Source organism: Schistocerca cancellata, chromosome 2 (assembly GCF_023864275.1).
Source record: "Schistocerca cancellata isolate TAMUIC-IGC-003103 chromosome 2, iqSchCanc2.1, whole genome shotgun sequence".
Lineage (NCBI taxonomy): Eukaryota > Metazoa > Arthropoda > Insecta > Orthoptera > Acrididae > Schistocerca > Schistocerca cancellata.
Window position 1 is genome coordinate 309,108,377 of NC_064627.1, and position 21,613 is coordinate 309,129,989.

Here is a 21,613-nt window from a genome sequence, read left to right on the forward strand (position 1 = left end):
GCTGTGGAGGCGAGTTTGTGCAATACACTGCCAAGACAACTTCTCCCTGCCACTATTACACAGCTGTGCGCCAGAGTCAGGTAACAAGATAGAACAACGAAGTTTTACAATACTCCAACAAATTAGTAACAAAGCCACACAAATGAGTTAAAAAGGTTTACTTATATTTTTGACTTGTTCAATAATTAAGTCTGCAACACTGCATGTAATATAACACAAAAAAGACTCTCAATGGCTAAGTGCAAATAACCGTAGGTAAACTTCACAGTACATAGCAGACGCAATTTACAACAGTTGTCTGTTCCCTTCTAACAGTTCACTAAACGACGTTCCCTGTCTAGGTCAGCCCTGGACGATGATCTATAACCAAGTGGGCGAGAGCTGCTCTTCTATCTTCCGAGAAAGTTCTGTCCTTTGTCGTCCAGTCATTGGCGGATTGTACTTGGCCGGCAGTTGGCCGGTTCGAAGTCGATATCTTCATCCTCATCGTCGCCCGTGACGCTCGTGGAAGTTGCTCAAGTGGTGAGTCTCTACGGCATTAGCACCAGCTCACATCTATGTGCCTGTGGTGCTTTTGCCCTGGCTGTGTCGTGTTTGGACGACACATCACTTTTGACTATAAAAACCTATATCTCAACACAACTTCAGTTCAATGCGACGACCTTACGCTACCTTACTGAGAGGGCATGTATGCCCGCTGGTACCACTCCACTGGTCGACTTCGGAGCCAATGTCTAGTGCACCAATAACCTCACCATCAGCCACAAACTACACTACTGGCCATTAAAATTGCTACACCAAGAAGAAATGCAGATGATAAACGGGTATTCAATGGACAAATATATTATACTAGAACTGACATGTGATTACATTGTAACGCAATTTGGGTGCATAGATCCTGAGAAATCTGTACCCAGAACAACCACCTCTGGCCGTAATAACGGCCTTGATACGCCTGGCCATTGAGTCAAACAGAGCTTGGATGGCGTGTGAAGGTACAAAAGATGGTTCAAATGGCTCTGAGCACTATGGGACTTAACATCTATGGTCATCAGTCCCCTAGAACTTAGAACTACTTAAACCTAACTAACGTAAGGACATCATACAACACCCAGTCATCACGTGTGCAGGTACAGCTGCCCATCCAGCTTCGGCACTATACTACAGTTCATCAAGAGTAGTGACTGACGTATTGTGACGAGGAAGTTGCTCGACCACCATTGACCAGACGTTTTCAATTGGTGAGAGATCTGGAGAATGTGCTGGCCAGGGCAGCAGTCGAACATTTTCTGTATCCAGAAAGGCCCGTACAGGACGTGTCGCCAAACACGAATGCGACCATCATGATGCTGTAAACAGAACCTGGATTCATCCGAAAAAATGACGTTTTGCCATTCGTGCACCCAGTTTCGTCGTTGAGTACACCATCGCAAGCGTTCCTGTCTGTGATGCAGCGTCAAGGTTAACCGCAGCCATGGTCTCCGAGCTGATAGTCCATGCTGCTGCAAACGTTGTCGAACTGTTCGTGCAGATGGTTGTTGTCTTACAAACGTCCCCATCTGTTGACTCAGGGATCGAGACGTGGCTGCACGATCCGTTACAGCCATGCGGATAAGATGCCTGTCATCTCGACTGCTAGTGGTACGAGGCCGTTGGGATCCAGCACGGTGTTCCGTATTACCCTCCTGAACCCACACATTCCATATTCTGCTAACAGTCATTGGATCTCGACGAACGCGAGCAGCAATGTCGCGATACGATAAACAGCAATCGCGATAGGCTACAATCCGACCTTTATCAAAGTCGGAAACGTGATGGTACTCATTTCTCCTCCTTACACGAGGCATCAAAACACGTCATCTTCGTGGTGTAGCAATTTTAATGGCCAGTAGTGTACTTCCCGTGGGGTGGATCCTTCATTGGGCCGAGGAGTTGGAGGTCGGAAGGTGCGAGCTCCAGACTGAATGCTGGATGAGGGTGAACAATGAAGTATTGTGGCTACTCTCGGGCGCGCAGACGTGTATCAAGCGTTGCGTTGTCATGGAGAAGTTAGTTGGCATTTTTGTGGCGACGAACACGCTGAAATCGTTTCTTCAGTTTCCTGAGGATAGCGCAGTACACTTCAGGATTGATCGTTGCCACGTGGGGCAGGTCATCAAACAGAATAACCTCCTCAGAGTCCCAGAAGACCGTCGCCATGAATTTACCAGATGAGAGTACGGCTTTCAACATATGCTTCGGAGGAGAGATGGTGAGGCGCCACTCCAACTATTTGCTTCCGGTTCTAATCGATGAATCCACGCTTCATTGATTCTGACGATATTCGACAAAAAATTGTCGCGATCAGCCTCGTAAAGTGCAAGCAATTCCGCACGGATGGTCCTTCGTTGTCTTTATGGTCTTTTGTCTCTGAGTACCCCAACTGGTGGACTAGTGTGCCAGCACTACCAACAGAGACGTCCAATTGTGCAGCGAGGTGTTCCATTGTGATCCGTCGATCACCTCGAATGAGAGTGTCGCACGTTCCAGCACTGCAGGAGTCTCAGCTCTGTGCGACCAGCCCGCACGCGGGATATCGGACGAGTTTGCGCGAACTTATTCCTTATTGTGACGATGACAGACACCTTGCCCAACAACTCACCGTACTTTTGTTCCCTTCCTTTATTTCCGCAGACATTCTGAAAGCGCCTATGAATATTTGCGATGCTCTGGCTTTCCGCCAAAAGAAACTCATCGTCAGCTCTCAGCTTGGATAGCACCCCCGTTCAGACGCCATACTGAAGGCCACGTATAGCAACGCCACCTATTAGAACTTTATGAAACTAATAGGATCTGAAGCGAGAATACTAGACGATGTCCCATAACAAATTCTCCGTTCTTTTAACCGAAATTGGCCGAGAAAAATACTTGTTGCATAACTTATCGACTGTCCCTCGTACATCTATTGTTTACAGTTGTTTGGTCAAGCTGCTTTCGTAGTCACCGTCTGGCATCGCCTGTACGCCAGAAACAAAATCAATCTTAGTACTTCTTGGGCGGGCAGAGTAAACACGTGAAGAGAAAGTGTTCTGAAACCACATCCTTTACTCCTACCTTCATGCAGCACCTCCCTATATTTCGTAAGATGACAGAAGAACCCCGATAGTTGCTTTCGCCAGTATTCAACTAAAAGGAGCAAAATGTTGCTGGAGATGTTGATGTAGTCTGTAAAGCTGTTGCAACACAGTGGCGTGGTCAGTGGGGTATATACGAAACTGTATACTTCTTATGGTCGGGAAGACGAAATGTTTGTAGTCTAGCCCCTAGTCTTTCTGTAACTTTGTTTACATGTACAATTTGTATGTGATATTTCCAATTTAGAAGTCATATAATTTGTTCGTGCTACGAAAGAAAGAGTTATTGTGGTGCAAACTATGCAATTATGTACTTAAAGTTTTTAATCATAGATCTTGTAACTTAAAACTGACGGTTTTTTACAATCTGTCAATATTCAGCAGTGTGTGTATATTCCTTCATTTCTCTGAGATACTTTTGTGGGCAGATTCGGGACCCTTCAGGAATTTGCAATAAATCGTCATTTATATGAGGATAAGAAAGAACACCTAAACAATTCTTGTCAGATCCGATGTTACTACTTCTACTATTGAAGACAACTGAAGATTGATATCATCTTACCAAGATATTATAAATTCGTTTTAAAGTTCAACTGCCTTTTAATCTTTTTAATGTAAGTAAACTGTTGGTAGAAATTTTCATCTTTCTAAATATTTTGAAATAAAAGAATTATTACGAAGAAAATTTTAAGTAAGAAGAGTGCTTACAATGCATTTTATCAGATTTGTGTAAAACAACTCTAAAAAGTAAGTGCTACGTTGCGGAGAAAAGCCGTGAAGATTTCGAAAACTATGTTTTTTTGGATCAGAACCGCAAAAGAGTGTATCCACCTTTATGAACTGTTACGTTTCATTTATTTGATGTTCTTCTGCTTCTTCTGTTTTTTTTTATAATTAAATTTCGCAGATTATTCCTAATCTAGCATCTGACATTCTACAGCCATTGCACTATCCATCTAAAATATGACGTCATTAATGTGGAGCTGGTTTTGGAAGGTGGTTTATGGCTGAACAACGTGTTTGGAATGACAACGACGACAAACACTTTATCAGATACCTAGCCACAAGGCTGTTAGCTCACTTGAGTGTGGCTCTTTCAAAAAATACCGTGGCCCGCACGTAGAGTGCTACTGACATTTCATGACCCCTGGGTGAAAGAGCAGAACTGTAGTTAAAATCCGCACCTAGATCTGCTACATAACAAGGTACTTTGGTTACCCGTAGGGTGCCAACAATATTTAGAGCCGGTCCTATGTACAACCACCAAAATTGTGACACAGAAATTGTGGAACACACTGTAGATACAACCACTACATACTGCAATACGACTCGCGGACAAGTGAGGCAGCAATTCTGTTAGCTAGATGTGTTAGAGGAGTCTGCAGTGCAGGGTTGCTGGATGCATGATGGTCATTCCGCCGTACTGCAGATTACGCAGGTCGTGTGAACATTAGCGCCCCCTTCTGGCCGTAATGGGCGGAGGAAGGCACACAGACACGACATGTTGGGGCTGCACGTTGCTACGAATCAGCAGGAGAGCACACTGATGGACTGTCCGAATAGCACCAATATCCCCAGCCGCCTGGATTGCTTCCATTCCGCGAATGGTGGTACCGTTCGTACAGCAATGGACTGCATAGTACTGACAAGGGACGCCTTTGACCTCAAGTGCTCGAAACGAGCGAGGTGACGCAGTGAATAGCACACTAACTTGTATTCGGCAGGACGACGCTTCAAACTCGCGTCCTGCCATCCTGAGGTAGATTTCCTGTTTCTCTAAAACGCTCCAGATAACTGTCGGGATGGTCCTTTGATAGACCACAGCCGATTTCCTTACCCATCCTTGACACAATCTAAGTTTGTGCTCCGTCTCTGATGATCTTGTAAGATAGACATGTCATTTTGATTTTTGTAAGTTATCGATGTGCGCGGCAGTAAGAGAGCAAGTTATGTTGCTGTTAAACACTCTCTGGTCTTGTTGTGGAACAATCTTTGCCTCTGAGTTGTGTGATACATTCTTAGTTGAAATGTGGTACGTTCTTAGTTGAAGTGAGCTAGATGATCGATGTATTCAGTAGTGCTGTGTTGACTTGTGATTGTATCTGTTAGATGAAGAAGGATAGTAAAGGACGACAAGGATGAATATGACGGACATACTGGAAAGCGAAAAGAATATAAACTTTGAATAATGTTTTTATTTCTGACGAGAAGTCTGAGATAAGACTGCAGCACTGCGCAGTTAATTTTTTAGAATAATTATTAACAGCTAGTTAACTTGCTCAGAGATAAGGGAAAGACCACACCACTTGCCTGAGTTATGCATTAAGATATAAACTGATTAAGCTGTCCGGTTATTAAGGAAACTCTGTTAATATTGTACCCTTTTCAAATCATCGTTCTCTTTGTTAAGCATAAAAATGTTGTTCAGACCAATGTTACGTGTGAAGATCATGCGAAGTATTACTCTGTCTTTTTGAATACATACATCAGCCTAAAATCATTGTATGGGATATCATTTCATGAGAATAGTTACTCTCCTCACTCCGTTGTTTAAAGGAGGTTCATCAGTAAGCATTACCACATTGCACCATGTGGTATGCAACAGTTTACTTATTTAGAAATAGAAATCTAGCTTAGCCTGTGCCTGCTCGCTGTTGTGCTTTCCAGAAATCTGCTATAATGTTGTCAAGACCGGTGGTAAGTGGAAATTTTTGGAGTATTCGCATGCGGGATGCTGTGTAAACTGTGTACAGTGATCCAGAGCAACAGGAACAATCCAGACAAAGTGAGTACGAACTATCTCCACCGAAACAGTCGAGGCTCAGTGCATTGGGAGGTACTGATGATAGCATACTAGAGAAAATTTATGAAGACTATTACAATCATGATTTCAATACCTATAGCAAACTAAAAGCGCATTGAAAGTAAATCAAACTGCAGATTATTTTTAAATTATGTATCTAGCCAGAGGCGAGCAGGTGCTCGTTTCATGGGAAACTGACTGTCGCAATTACAAGCTATTAAAAAGTATGTAGTATCACAATTTGGTAGAGCAAGGTGGTATGGATCTACAGTCCACAATTGGCATTTGCAAATGTGGGCTCCAGAAGTGTGCAAAATGGCTGGGTTGGACAATTTACAAAGCTTCGCTTTCTTTTATCGACGATCTTATGGCTGAACACGATATTTCATTCAGGCATATTACTACATTTGTCACACGTAAAGACATAGGAGACGATAATAGTACACGTCAAAAGTTACAACAGTTTTTGAAGGAATTGAACGTGTTTACGACAGTTTAGGGCGTGGAGAAAGGAAATGTTTGGAACAGTGACCAGTCAATTCCAGTGTGAAATGTCTTCATCCTCAACTATGTCTCAGAGAGGAACAAAGACTACAGTTAGTGTGTTACAGTCTTTGCGTAGTTCTACCCACAGCTACACAACTGACGTGGATTTATCAATGACAGGCAGACTAGCAAACAATTTGTACATTTGTTTTCAAGAGATACAAGGCACTTTCGCCATGAATATTTCAAAGAAACTTGAAACCACCTGCTCACGAAACATTCATGTGTAGGCAATCAAAAGTGGAAAAATTACTACAGAACTCATAAAACGGTCTCTGACTTCAGTCCTTGGCGAACATGTAAGAAGTGAAAGGAGCCTAATGGTGTGCGATTCCTGGTCTAGTCATACAGATCGTACCCTTCTAGATGCGTGGTTTTCAAACAACGATGTTATACTCAAGTTATTGCCACCGAAAACAACAAAATATTGCCAACCACTTGATGTTTACTTCTTTCGACAATGTAAGCTCTCTATCAGAAGGATTTCTGATTTTGTCAGACTACAGTGTGACAAACCACAAGATACGTGATCTCTATTTCATCATCAAGCGTCATAATGTTATGTTGCAATATGCTTGGCGAAAGGCTGGTTATGACACTGGCATACCTATATCATCATTTGAAAATGTAATTAGTGTTGCTTTTGATATTGGACTGCTTGACTGCGAAAGCAATTTTTAATGTAAAAACGTGGCTTTAGCGAGGTCTGCATATTGTTCTGTTCCAATTTGTTTTAAGCACTTCATCTAAATCCCTCATCTGCATTACGAGAACTAATGTAAGCACTATCAGGTGAGTAGAATATGTGTGTTTTGCGCTACTATAATTACTTTCGGCACTTTTGACTGAAAATGTAATGATACACTGACGTCACTGAACTACTTCATCCGCCTTCGGCGTTGTAGCGGCTCGAACGCGCCTAGCGCACGTGCCTAGCACCTCGTTTAGCGTGAGCTTTGTTCACATCCGTGAGGGTTCGCATAGCGGTGCATTGATTACTAAAAAATGGCTCTGAGCACTATGGGACTTAACATCGGAGATCATCAGTCCCCAAGAACTTAGAACTACTTAAACCTAACTAAACTAAGGACATCACACACATCCATGCCCGAGGCAGGCTTCGAACCTGCGACCGTAGCAGTCGCGCGGTTCCGTACTGAAGCGCCTAGAACCGCTCGGCCACCACGGCCGGCTTGATTACTGCAGATCACGATGGCTCTTTCTTACCGGAAGGCGACTATCAAGTTCACATTCGACGCATAATACACAAGACCAAAAGCACGCGAAATCGAACGTTTCATGCGCGGAGTGGTGAAACTAGATCCCCGGGAGCTGAAAGGAATTCACCTGTCAATAGTGGCCAGCGTCGTATAGGTAAAGCTCATAGACGAGGTAGCGTGCGACAGACTTACTTGTCGATCCATCGACGGTTACCGCTTTTGCCACTCCGACGGGAACGTGGGTGTGGTTTCTGTTTATCATGCTGGTAAGCGTATTCGAACTTCCGGTCGATGTTCCTGCGGGCATGGTTATCGCAGCACTTCGCCCTTACGGTACGGTCCTTACTCATGTTGCGGAGAAATTGACCAGATTCGAGACATATCCAGTGCTCAACGGAATGCGCCAAATAAGAATTGAACTCCAGAAGCACATACCATCTTATGTGACAATAGGTGACTGCCGAGTCATCGTTATATTCGATGGTCAACCGAAAACCTGCTCTGGCTGCGGGCAGGAAGGCCATGTCCGAACTCACTGTCTTCAGCGAAGTCTAGTACAGCTACCTCGGGAACTCAACACCCGCCACAGTAGATGACATCGCTGCGTATAACGTTCGTGGAAGCGCTACGGAACGACGTGGGCGACGCATATGACAGGCCGTTGTCCGTAGAGTCTGCGAGTATCGCCCCCGATCCCACGTCACTCACTGCGCAAATGACCTTGTCACACCAACAGCCAGACAACAGCAGCTGAGCCACGGTCGTACCACGCTCCAGTCGAACCCATCTTCAGGTACGGAAGCGGATCCGCAAGAGGATCGCACAGAACAGCATCCCTCAGCAGACGTGGAAGCTCCACCACGAAAACAGCCGTCGCAGAAGCGAAAGAAGAGGCGGCTGTCCACAGAAGACGAGCACCAGAATCGAGGCGACGAACGAGACAGTGGGAATGATCATGATTTGTTTCCACCGCCAGGCCAGAACGACATTACACCCACAGCGTCGATGCTACAAACCGTGGGGAAGCCGCCACGTCAAAGAGACGCGATGGATACAGACATACAACAGGATGACGTCCTACCTGCAGATGAACGTCCGTCAGCGAGAGTCCTCACCAATGCATTAGGAGACTGGGCACAAGAAATGGAACAAACTGATGAATGCAGGAGGTCGACGTTCAATCACTGGCTCCCATCGACAACGAGTCGGGAGGGAACCTTGTCCATGGCGGCCAATGAGACCATGCCGTGTGGTCCCGGTCCAGAAAGAATGCTCCGTCGACGGCCGATCACTAGATGCTTGACTTCCCAGCAGTGCACAACTGATGTCAGACGTCTGCCGTATTGGTACAGTTAACATCAATGGTATTCGCACCTCAGTAAAGATACAAATGCTGCACGATATGCTGCGGGCAGCAGACGTCGACATTTTCTGCAGGATACGATGCCCCAGTTGAGTTTTATCGTTATGACGTCTATCGTTTAACAGGTTACGAGGGTAGCAGTGGTGAAGGCATACTGTTACGAGAAGGAACAGTGGCGGAAGATGTGGAATTCTTATCATCGAGCCGTGGTGTTGCCCTGACTGTAGAGGATGTTTACGCACCGTCTGGCTCGTCGAAGAGACACGAACGCACAACCTTTTACACAGAGTAAGTGTCACTGCTATTTTGAGGACGTCAGGAGAATTATATTGACGGTGGCGAATTCAGCTGCGTTCTGCGGTCCGAGGACCAACGACCAGACTTCGTTCCTTGCCCGGCGTTACAGATGCTGGTCTGGGATCTTGCACTGCATGACACCTGGGGAATGACGCACGGCGACAGCCGCGGATATACGTACTTTACAAGGCACTCAGCTAGTCGACTAGAAAGGGTGTATGTCAGGTTACCCTCCATTCAGAGGCTGTTGCACGCAGAGACAGTTATTTTGATTTGTAAATAATAGATTTCAGCTATCAATCGTCATTTGGAATTTTTATTGGCAGATCTAGATTTCAGCTAGCAACTAGCCATTCTCAATGCACTATCCTTCTTTGGTCAATGCATGTAATGCCTGTTGGTCTGGCTTTGTACACAGTTCAGTATTCAATGAACTGTGTACAAAGCCAGACCAACAGGCATTACATGCATTGACCAAAGAAGGATAGTGCATTGAGAATGGCTAGTTGCTAGCTGAAATCTAGATCTGCCAATAAAAATTCCAAATGACGACTGATAGCTGAAATCTATTATTTACAAAGGGTGTATGTGTCACTTTGACTACGCAAGGTGACGACTGACGCCGAGGAGTGGCCTACGGCCTTTACAGACCACCGTGCTTACATCTGCACCATCGCGCTGCCACGACAGAAGACATGGCGCAGTAGGGGCCCATGGAAGCTCAACGTTACCCACCTGAGGGGTGAGAACTGTTTACAGGAGGTTGAAGTCACATGGTAACAATGTCAATAGCGTCAACGTTCGTACGATTCAACGCTTAGATTGTGGCTCTGCTGCGTCAAACCGTCTTTACGCAGAACGTTCACACGATATGGCCAAGATAAGTCACTTTGATATCGGGCGACTTCCGAATTTTATTTCACAGCCCTACGTGAGTTGGCGAAACAACTACCGTCTCCCGTATCAAATCACAACTGCTGCGTCTTCGGCAGTGAAGAGAAGGAGTTAAAGTGCGTGTGAGGATGCTCGACGGATTACGCAACGGACGGCCGTCATTCACTATATACTGATAGAAAGAAGGCAGGGGCGACGTACACTTATACGAGATATTGAATTGGCCTATGGATCGCGGGCCACGTTACAGGAGGATATTGCACGTGGTTTTGTTCACCCTGTCGCAGTTTCTATGCAGAGGACCAGCTGGAAAGAGCAGGACTGGCAGACGTGCTTCGCGAAATGCCAGCGGACGAGCATCCACTGAAGAGGACTGTCTTATGGCTGAAGTCACCATAGATGATCTGGACGCTGCTCTAAAGTGTGGTGCGTTAAACAAATCCCCTGGACCGGATGGGCTCCCTCTTGAGTTCCACCGCACCTCTGCTCCTCTGATGGGACCGACGTGGGTACAGATGTACAATGAACTCTTAACATCTACCTTTCGTGTCCCTACCGAGATCACAGAGGGTATAACGATACCCGTTCCGAAACCAAGCTGTGGACGTAGACCACAAGACTACCAGCCTTTGACATTGAATGGAGACTTCAAAATCTTTGCACGTATCCTCCGAGCTCCCCTTCAAGCGGCGATAAAGGACAAAATACATTTAGATCAAACGTGTCTAGATGAGAAGCGCAATATGCACACAGCGCTAGAAGCATATAGGAAAGTCATGGCATTGATGTCGACATGTCCATTACGAGGAGTCCTCGTTGCAGTGGATTTCGGTTTCGAACGAGTGGACCATGTGCTTCTACGAGGGGTCATGGAACGGATGGGAATCCCTCCCCTGTTTGGTGAGACGATCTTGAGGTTGATTAATGGCGCGAACTCGAGAGTCTTAGTGAACGGTGTTAGCTCAGAATCTTTCACACTCAGTACAGCAAGGTTGCCACCTTTTGGCCATCTTATCTGCAGTCGCTCTTGAACCTGCACTACACGGCCTCCGACGACGACTTGAAGGCGTCCAACTACGGACCGCACCTTTCCAATGCCGGGCATACGCCGACGACGTCGTTCTTTCGGTCAAGTCAGGAGACGAAATCCAGTTGGGGCTAGAACGGCTTCAGCAGTATGGAGCGGTGGCGGGTAGTCATCAACCTACGAAAGATCCGGTGTATGGAAGTGGGCAGAGGGCTGCCATCAGGGACAGTAGTGCCCATCACCACGGTTCCCACTCTCAACTGTTTGGGAGTGATATTCCAGGGAAACATACGGCACACAGCGGCGGATAATTATCGACGGCTACTGCGGCAGATTCGCGCGTTAGTACAACATGCACTGCGCACCACAGATATGTTCCAGCCCGCACATTATGTCAGCGTCTATTTGGCACCGAAAATAAGTCACTTGGCACACATACGAGGTGCATTCAAGTTCTAAGGCCTCCGATTTTTTTTCTAATTAACTGCTCACCCGAAATCGATGAAACTGGCGTTACTTCTCGACGTAATCGCCCTGCAGACGTACACATTTTTCACAACGCTGACGCCATGATTCCATGGCAGCGGCGAAGGCTTCTTTAGGAGTCTGTTTTGACCACTGGAAAATCGCTGAGGCAATAGCAGCACGGCTGGTGAATGTGCGGCCACGGAGAGTGTCTTTCATTGTTGGAAAAAGCCAAAAGCCACTAGGAGCCAGGTCAGCTGAGTAGGGAGCATGAGGAATCACTTCAAAGTTGTTATCACGAAGAAACTGTTGCGTAACGTTAGCTCGATGTGCGGGTGCGTTGTCTTGGAGAAACAGCACACACGCAGCCCTTCCCGGACGTTTTGTTGCAGTGCAGGAAGGAAATTGTTCTTGAAAACATTTTCGTAGGATGCACCTGTTACCGTAGTGCCCTTTGGAACGCAATGGGTAAGGATTACGTCCTCGCTGTCCCAGAACATGGACACCATCATTTTTTCAGCACTGGCGGTTACCCGAAATTTTTTTGGTGGCGGTGAATCTGTGTGCTTCCATTGAGCTGACTGGCGCTTTGTTTCTTGATTGAAAAATGGCATCCACGTCTCATCCATTGTCACAACCGACGAAAAGAAAGTCCCATTCGTGCTGCTATTGCGCGTCAACATTGCTTGGCAACATGCCACACGGGCAGCCATGTGGTCGTCCGTCAGCATTCGTGGCGCCCACCTGGATGACACTTTTCGCATTTTCAGGTCGTCATGCAGGATTGTGTGCACAGAACCCACAGAAATGTCAACTCTGGAGGCGATCTGTTCAACAGTCATTCGGCGATCCCCCAAAACAATTATCTCCACTTTCTCGATCATGTCGTCAGACCGGCTTGTGCGAGCCTGAGGTTGTTTCGGTTTGTTGTCACACAATGTTCTGCCTTCTTTAAACTGTCACACCCACGAATGCACTTTCGACACATCCATAACGCCATCACCACATGTCTCCTTCAACTGTCGATGAATTTCAATTGGTTTCACACCATGCAAATTCAGAACACGAATGATTGCACGCTGTTCAAGTAAGGAAAACGTCGCCATTTTAAGTATTTAAAACAGTTCTCATTCTCGCCGCTGGCGGTAAAATTCCATCTGCCATACGGCGCTGCCATCTCTGGGACGTATTGACAATGAACGCGGCCTCATTTTAAAACAATGCGCATGTTTCTATCTCTTTCCAGTCCGGAGAAAAAAAAATCGGAAGCCTTAGAACTTGAATGCACCTCGTACTGCCATTGCCCACCACGATCGCATCAAGACCACAGTCGGTCTTCGGACATTTCGTGAGTGCTGACCTCCTCTTCAAACTCCGCTACGATACCTTGACGCTGCCGCCGAGAGGAGGAGGCATCGGAATCGTAAACGAGAAGAACAGGGTGCGTGCGCTATTTTTAGTACGATGCAACGCCATTGGAGAACCGAGCGCGTCACCTTCATGGGCGCTGTGATCAACGAAGGGGTTTCCCCTTCATTCTGTCCACCAGTCAATGTAGGCCCTATCACGGCACCGCTCGCACACCTTCGGGACTTCTTCGCCGATTACAGTTACGTTCAGGACAGTTTGGTGGAGACCAGGCTGCCCACAACGAAAGTCATATATCGAAGCTTCCTTCAGCAACAATCTCGCATTGTGGCCGAACAGAAGTACCCGGCGATACAGTGGCAGAGAATATGGAGAGCGGTCTATCTTCCCTCTCTCTCTCTCTCTCTCTCTCTCTACAGAGGTACGTGCATTGTGGTATGTGTTGTGGATTGGCAAGACAGCCAACCCACTATGAGAGGAAGCCGAAAGGCACGCGTTTTAGCTCACTCAGGCTGGCGTGACATCTGGAACAGGTCAAGGAAATTAGACTAGCAAAAAAGTACGTAGCTGCTGGAGTACTTAACTTTGATCCATAATTGGTGAACATCGCTCTTGACGGTACATGTTTTACAGCATCAATAGTAACTGGTAATGGCGCCTTGCTAGGTCGTAGCAAATGACGTAGCTGAAGGCTATGCTAACTATTGTCTCGGCAAATGAGTGCGTATTTTGTCAGTGAACCATCGCTAGCAAAGTCGGCTGTACAACTGGCGCGAGTTCTAGGAAGTCTCTCTAGACCTGCCGTGTGGCGGCGCTCGGTCTGCAATCACTGATAGTGCCGACACGCGGGTCCGACGTATACTAACGGACCGCGGCCGATTTAAAGGCTACCACCTAGCAAGTGTGGTGTCTGGCGGTGACACCACAGTATGTAGTGGTGAACGGCAAATTCCCGAATCGTCAACGACTGCACTCTGTTCATATGGTCGACACTTTGATATGCCCCCACAGCGGGGTCGTCTACTCCGACGAGCACTGTTTGGTTTGTTGCACGGCGATCGACCGTTGGCTTTTGCTGCGTACGGCGCACACGGCGATCAAAGCTGACGACCTACTGTTCCCGGACAGAATATGCTTACCCACTGACAGGGAAAACGCCGTAAACTGGAGAAAGGGGATGGCGACGTATTATTTGTATCGCACCAATGACGAGAACGTCATAGACTTCTACTACATACAACAAGAGCAACACGATATCTTGCCGCGACACTTGAATTATAGAACACGGTGTTCCCATTACTTAGGTTCGTTATTGACGGATCCTCCGGCTAGTTGGTGTGTTCCGGGTATGAGAAGATAGTTTAAAGTTCAGGAACTAACGTTCAAGCCTGGTGTGTTCAGGGGACTACATATCGTTTTTAAGTTAGCGAGAAACTGACCTGGATACAAGCCAGCAGGACAGTTGCATGGTCCCGTTTTTATTCTTTCTTTCTCTAGTGAACTCTTTAAATCTAGACGTTATCTATCTCTTTAAATCTAGACGGCGTTAGGAGCCGTTTTTACGTTTGGATGTGTTGAATGGCACCTTTAGTTTCTGTATGTTGTGTGTAGCTCCAATGCAAGACAATAAAAATCAGTAGACACAAAAAAGAAAAAAAAAGGAAAAACAGTGGTCACGGTAAAGGACTCCAAAACAGGCGACCCATGTTCGAAGCTCGTCGTCCCATTTTTTTTCTCTATTCTTACAAACATATCGCAGCATGTCATTTTCAATGGAGAGAAGTCTTCCGAAGGAAGAGTGATTTTAGGTGTGCCGTAGGGGAGTGTCGTAGGACCGTTGTTATTCGCAATATATATATATATATATATATATATATATATATATATATATATATATATATATATATATATATATATATGACCTTGTGGATAACATCGGAAGTTCACTGAGGCTTTTTGCGGATGATACTGTAGTATATCGAGAGGTTATAACAATGGAAAATTGTACTGAAACGCAGGAGGATCTGTAACGAATTGACGCATGGTGCAGGGAATGGCAATTGAATTCCAATGTAGACAAGTGTAATGTCCTGCGAAAACATAGAAAGAAAGATACTTTATCGTTTAGCTACAATATAGCAGGTCTGCAACTGTTAGCAGTTAATTCCATAAATTATCTGGGAGTAGGCATTAGGAGTGATTTAAATGGAATGACCATCTAAAATTAATCGTCGGTAAAGCAGATGCCAGACTGAGATTCGTTGGAAAAATCCTAAGGAAATGCAGTCCGAAAACAAAGGAAGTAGGTTGCAGTACACTTGTTCGCCCACTGCTTGAATACTGCTCACCGGTGTGGGATCCGTACCAGATAGGGTTGATAGAAGAGATAGAGAATATCCAACGGAGAGCAGCGCGCTTCGTTACAGGATCATTTAGTAATCGCGAAAGCGTTACGGAGATGATAGATAAACTCCATTGGAAGACTCTGCAAGAGAGACGCTCAGTAACTCGGTATGGGCTTTTGTTGAAGTTTCGAGAACCCACCTTCACCGAGGAGTCAAGCAGTATATTGCTCCCTCCTACGTATATCTCGCGAAGAGATAACCTCAGAGAGTTTAGAGCCGCTACACAGGCATACCGACAATATTTCTTTCCACGAACGGTGCGAAACTGGAATAGAAGGGAGAACCTATAGAGATACTCAAGGTACCTACCGCCACCACATCGTCAGGTGGCTTGCGGAGTATGGCTGTAGATGTCGACGTAGATTCAGATTTGTGTATGTGTCATGGTGTAATGTTCATTTGAACAACGCGGTGTAAGGAAGGGACCTATAATGAAAATTGATTCTGCACAACTGCTCTATTAGCACCAGAAAGGAAGTGGCTTTCGAATGGGAACTGCAAAAGTTTGGTGAAAAGGGGACAAATGAACCGAATCATCCACCGGAAAACACGTCTGGTGTGTCATACACGGCATTAGTGACAGTCCGTGTGTCATATGACAGGAATCTCTTGTCGATGCACCTAACTTGTACGCCTGGTGAGTGAGTGAGGTATGCCTCCTTGCCCGATTTAGGTGTTCGTATGAATGCGAATGTGATCACTCCCAAGGAAATGATGAAAACATAGTAGTGTGTCACATAAGCTGCAACAAATGAATGTAACAGTTCCACAATCACACAGTTCTCTCTGTGCTCTATCAAAACATGTTTTTGGCTTTGGGTTTCGTTTTGACAATTTGGCTCTTGAATTCCTTTGTTGTAACATAGTCACACCCGGTTATTTGCTGTTTTCATTTCTGTGAGACGTCTATGTGGTATCTCGCCTGCTCTCCCTATTCATCACATTGACTTGTTTCGGTAATGTATTCTTACCACATTTTTATAATCTATAACCAGTGTGTAGTGCAACAACTGCTAAGACTACAGAAAGAGAACAAACATTTCAATGACCACACGGACAGTTCACAATTTTGTGAAAAAAATTTGGCACGAGAGTGTTTTGAACCCAGATCGTTCGCTTAGCAGTCCATCGCTGTAACCCATTTTTTATTTTGTTCGTTATTTTTCGTTGTTGATCCCATCACACATTTTTTTTTATTACAGACTCCAGCCAGCTCTCTGACCGAACACGCTGAGCTACCGCGCCGGCTGCTCAACCACGACGCCGTAGCTCTTCCAGTGCGCTCGATGTTGCATTTATCAACGTGGCACTTTTTCTATTTTGATTTTTTTCACACTACAGTACACCTCCTCCCTGTTTTCATGCATGATCCGTGTTAAGTTTTTGACGGGCTACCCGCTGGGCCATTTTAGTACAAAATAGAGAGGGGTGTGATGCGGAGTTTTCCTTGTAAGCATGATTTCGTGCGGTTCGGAGCATCAGAGGTCAAAGATGTCCCTCTTCAACCACTTCTTATCCGAATTTCATAGGTGGCCTGTCGCTTCCCTACAGTAGAAAGTTTATGAAAAATGGCTCTGAGCACTATGGGACTTAACATGTATGGTCATCAGTCCCCTAGAACTTAGAACTACTTAAACCTAACTAACCTAAGGACATCACACAACACCCAGTCATCATGAGGCAGAGAAAAACCCTGACCCCGCCGGGAATCGAACCCGGGAACCCGGGCGTGGGAAGCGAGAACGCTACCGCACGACCACGAGCTGCGGACAGAAAGTTTATACACACGGTGTGTTGCCAGTTGTGAAACCTTCCTGGTTGGCTGAGATCACACGAAGCTGTGTTTCCCTTTGCATTGTATTTGCTTCGGTTAGCGCAGAAGTCGGCAAACCACGGCACGCGAACCAAATGAGTCTTTTTGGCCCCTTGAGTGTGGCTCTTCCACAAAATATCACTTGCGGGCGTGCTTGTACAGTGCGACTGAAATTTCATGGTCCATGCGTGAAAGATCAGAACAGTAGTTAAAATGCGCACGCAGATCTTCTGCTGCATAACAAGGTAGGTTCATTATAAACAGAAAAGTCTTAAAACGTTCCGCCTCCTGGCCGAGCGGTTCTAGGTGCTACAGTCTGGAACCGCGCGACCGCTTCTAGGGGACTGATGACCTCAGATGTTAAGTCCCATAGTGCTCAGAACTATTTTTTTCGTTCCGCTTCCTTATTAACAGAAATTACATTTCTCCTTGAGAAGCGTGTTTACTAACCGAAACTACTGAACGCTAAGTGGATCCAAATACGGCAGATATCATGTCTCATCTAAATCAGCTTAATCGTAAACTACAGGGGAAGAGAAACACAATCTTTTCGATATTAGAAGTTTTTCCATTCAGATACAAGTTATATCTTTTCTGCTCAAGATTTTGAAAAAGTAATTTTCATTTGCTTTGCGAGGAAGGGAGGAGGGAAGGAAGATTAGAGTCGCGGTCATTAGCGTCAGAGCAGAAGTTGGGATTACGAAAGCAGAGGGAAGGAAACTGGGCGTGCCTTTTCAAAGGAAACAGGCCAGCAGTTGCCTGGAGCGATTTAGGGATATCACGGCAAACATAAATTTGGATACCCTGACGCGGATTTGAACTGTCCAGAATGCCCGTCTACTGTGCTAAACACTGTACCACACCGTTCAGTTCGCTTTCCAGCCCTGCTGAAACATCGCAAAGAAAATAATTCTGATATTGATGTCTGATATTTCAAATCATTTTCAAACATGACAGAAACTTTTCTGAAGGTTTCAGAAATTCAGAAACAGCAAAACGACGGTAGAGTTATTTGAAAAAAAAAAAATCCTCTCGTAACACAATTAATTTTTCTCCCTTTAATATTATTGACAACCTTGAAGTACAGTTGCTGAACGATATAAAAAAACAAGCATTGTGGAGCTAGAAATTTTAACCTCTTTGTGCTGATACAGAAATAATGGAGAAAAACAAATGTTAACTTGGTTCACAGTACACGTAGTCTGCTGTGGAAGACAGGGAGAAGGAAGATAAGTTCATTTGTAGCTTGTTGAAAAGTATTCCTGAGTCATATAATCAGCTGAAAAAATCAGTGTTTCCTGTGCTTTACTCATTCAGGTCTACATATTCATGCGAACTATCATTTACAAGTATGAACCTTGACAGTAAATTCAGATGTGGTCTTATTGAAGAGAAACTGCAATCGTTCGCGAAATTAAAAACGACATACAAACTTGACTTAGTCACACTTTCCAAGGAGATGAAAGGCCATTGTTCACATTAGTGTTTGTCAGTCATTGTCGTAGTTAAATCTTCTTGGTGCGGTACAATTTAAACTTTATTGGTAAACAATTGACTGTCGTCATTACGTATGATATCACGTTTTATTCAACGTTCCTGTACTTTAAGACAAAAATTTACTTACAATGTGTTAATTTTAGGGCGTGTGTGAAGTACTGAGAAAGGTTTGGACGTAGAGAGAGGATGAGTGAGAGGAGATAGGCCCAACAAGTATACAAGACGAGTGTGAGTGGGAAAGTTGTAAGGTGTCGATCTTAGCGAACGTTCCTCAATCAGATGGAGGGCGTTTTTAGCAAAGATCAGTTTAGAAGTATCCTGATTCAGTTACTAGAATGTTTTTACCTATAAGGTATAAAGTGAAAAAATATGGCTCTCCTAAGAAACTGCAATCGTTGTACTGCTGAGATTTGACTCTGTTGACTGATGTGTTTGCCAATCAGTGGGCTAGTGTAATGCGCGCGGTATTGCACAGAGTGCGGCGCTTAAATCCGGACAAACGAAACTTTTTTAAAAAAGCAAATTTATTAAAACAAAATACGAATTAAAATGAAAATCTTTTTACGTGTAAGTAGTGATATCTTTCAAGAGTAACATTACTCGATGTAACGCCCTTCAGCTGCAATGACCACCTCCAATCGTCCCCTGAAGCGATTGCACGCGCTCTTTAAAACAGGGCTGTCTATATTCGCGAATGCTGCTTCGATAGTGGCGCTTCGAGATGCGAAATTAGGGTGCCTCGACTTATTGGTAACTCTTTCGAGTACGCTCCACACATATTAGTCGAGGGGCCAGAACTCCTCTGACCGGAACATGTCAACGTTATCGGAGCGTTTTGGACTAAATGGCTCATATGCCATCGGACGCATTGTTCTCTCGCTGATATTCAATATTGGCGCCAGTTTCCTCAGCGATTGCCCCGGACCCTCCGAAATCAGCGCCTGAGCCTTTTCGACGAATGCCGCAGTTCGTCGAATGACGTTCCCTCGCCGGTGGTACTCCTCACTTGGCCCTAACGTCTCAGCCATTTTGAAGTTCTGACTGTTTACTAGTTGCCTATGGCTTTCAAGAACCAGTCGCAACCTCCGGCGGAATACGATATGGCGTTATATTCAAACTGAAATTTGTCCGGATTTAAGCGCCACACCCTGAAGATAGTTACAAGCTCTGAAAACCGATTTCGTGGTATATCATTTATATAAGGAAATATGGCGCCGGCCGGTGTGCCCGAGCGGTTATAGGCACTTCAGTCTGGAACCGCGCGACCGCTCCGGTCGCAGGTTCGAATCCTGCCTCGGGCATGGATGTGTGTGATGTCCTCGGGTTAGTTAGGTTTAAGTAGTTCTAAGTTCTAGGGGACTGATGACCTCAGATGTTAAGTCCCATAGTGCTCAGAGCCATGTGAACCATATGTGAAATATGGCGCATCTCACCACTCTGTTACATTTCATTTTACTTTAGGTATTGAATATAACGTGTCAAGATACCCCCAATGCAACAAATACTTACTATAGACAAAATGTCTCATCGACAATACAGTGTACAGAAACGGGAGGATATGGTCAAAGGTTTGAGGTTACTACTTACTTCAACGAAGAGTACTGCAGCAGGGAGAACTGAAATCACGGTAGCTTTTGTGAAGTAAAACAAAAGAGACCTAATTTATCATGTCGGTCCTGATCAGTTTGTTCTATTTTCTGAACATCTGTCATTGACTAATTCTACCGTTAGTAGGAAATAAGAGGGTCACTCAAAAACAAAAAAATACTAGTGAGGTTTTTTAAACATCGAATTCATTTCCCATAACTTTGATATTTTTACGATATTTTGGTACATTGTTGAGAGACAAAATTTCATTTTTCCGCATAATCTCTGTCCCCTACACCGCGGGACTGACGCCTATATGCCTGCTTGGTAGAAGTCAGCATCGTCAAGTTTGAGCCACTGTTTAGCAGAATTCACAAGGAAGTCATCGCCTTCAAATATCGATCCGCAAAGTGATTCTTCCGTTATAGAAGAGGCGGTAATCACATGATGCCTTATCAGGTCTCCAGGGCACTTGGATGTTGTCCACGCAAGCTTTGTGATCTCGGGGGCGATTTTATCACGTGTGGATGGGCGTTATCAGGCAAGTGTCCGCCCCCGGTAGCTGGGTGGTCAGCGCAACGGAATGTCATACCTAACGGCCCGGGTTCGATTCCCGGCTGGGTCGGAGATTTTCTCCGCTCAGGGGCTGGGTGTTATGTTGTCCTTATCATAATCATTTCATCCTCATCGACACGCAAGTCGCCGAAGTGGCGTCAACTCGAAAGACTTGCACCAGGCGAACGGTCTACCCGACGGGAGGCCCTAGCCACACAGCATTTCCATCAGGCGAGTTTTTGCCGATGTGGTCGTTCGCTATTATGAGTTTTTCAGCCAAAATCAGATTATGAATATGCCGCGCTTTGTCAGTAGTATGTGTGGCGCTCGGTCTACCGTTACTACGGAAATCCAGAGTACTGACTTACTTACTTTCACCAGGTAACGTCCTTGCCCATAGAGAACTGTACTGCGAACAACAGCGTCTTCACCATAAACCTTCCTCAGTCTCTTGTGAATGTTGGTCATTTTGTCGTTCTCGCAACACAGGAACTCTGTAACAGCATATTGCTTCTAACGAACGTCAAGTGTAGCAGAATGCATCAGTCATCTTGACGGAGTGCTATGTTTGCGCTACTCGCGGAAACAGGTTGAATTAAAACTGACTACCGACGTGAAGAATGTTTCTACGACCTCTGTGTATAGAAAAAGTTGAATTTC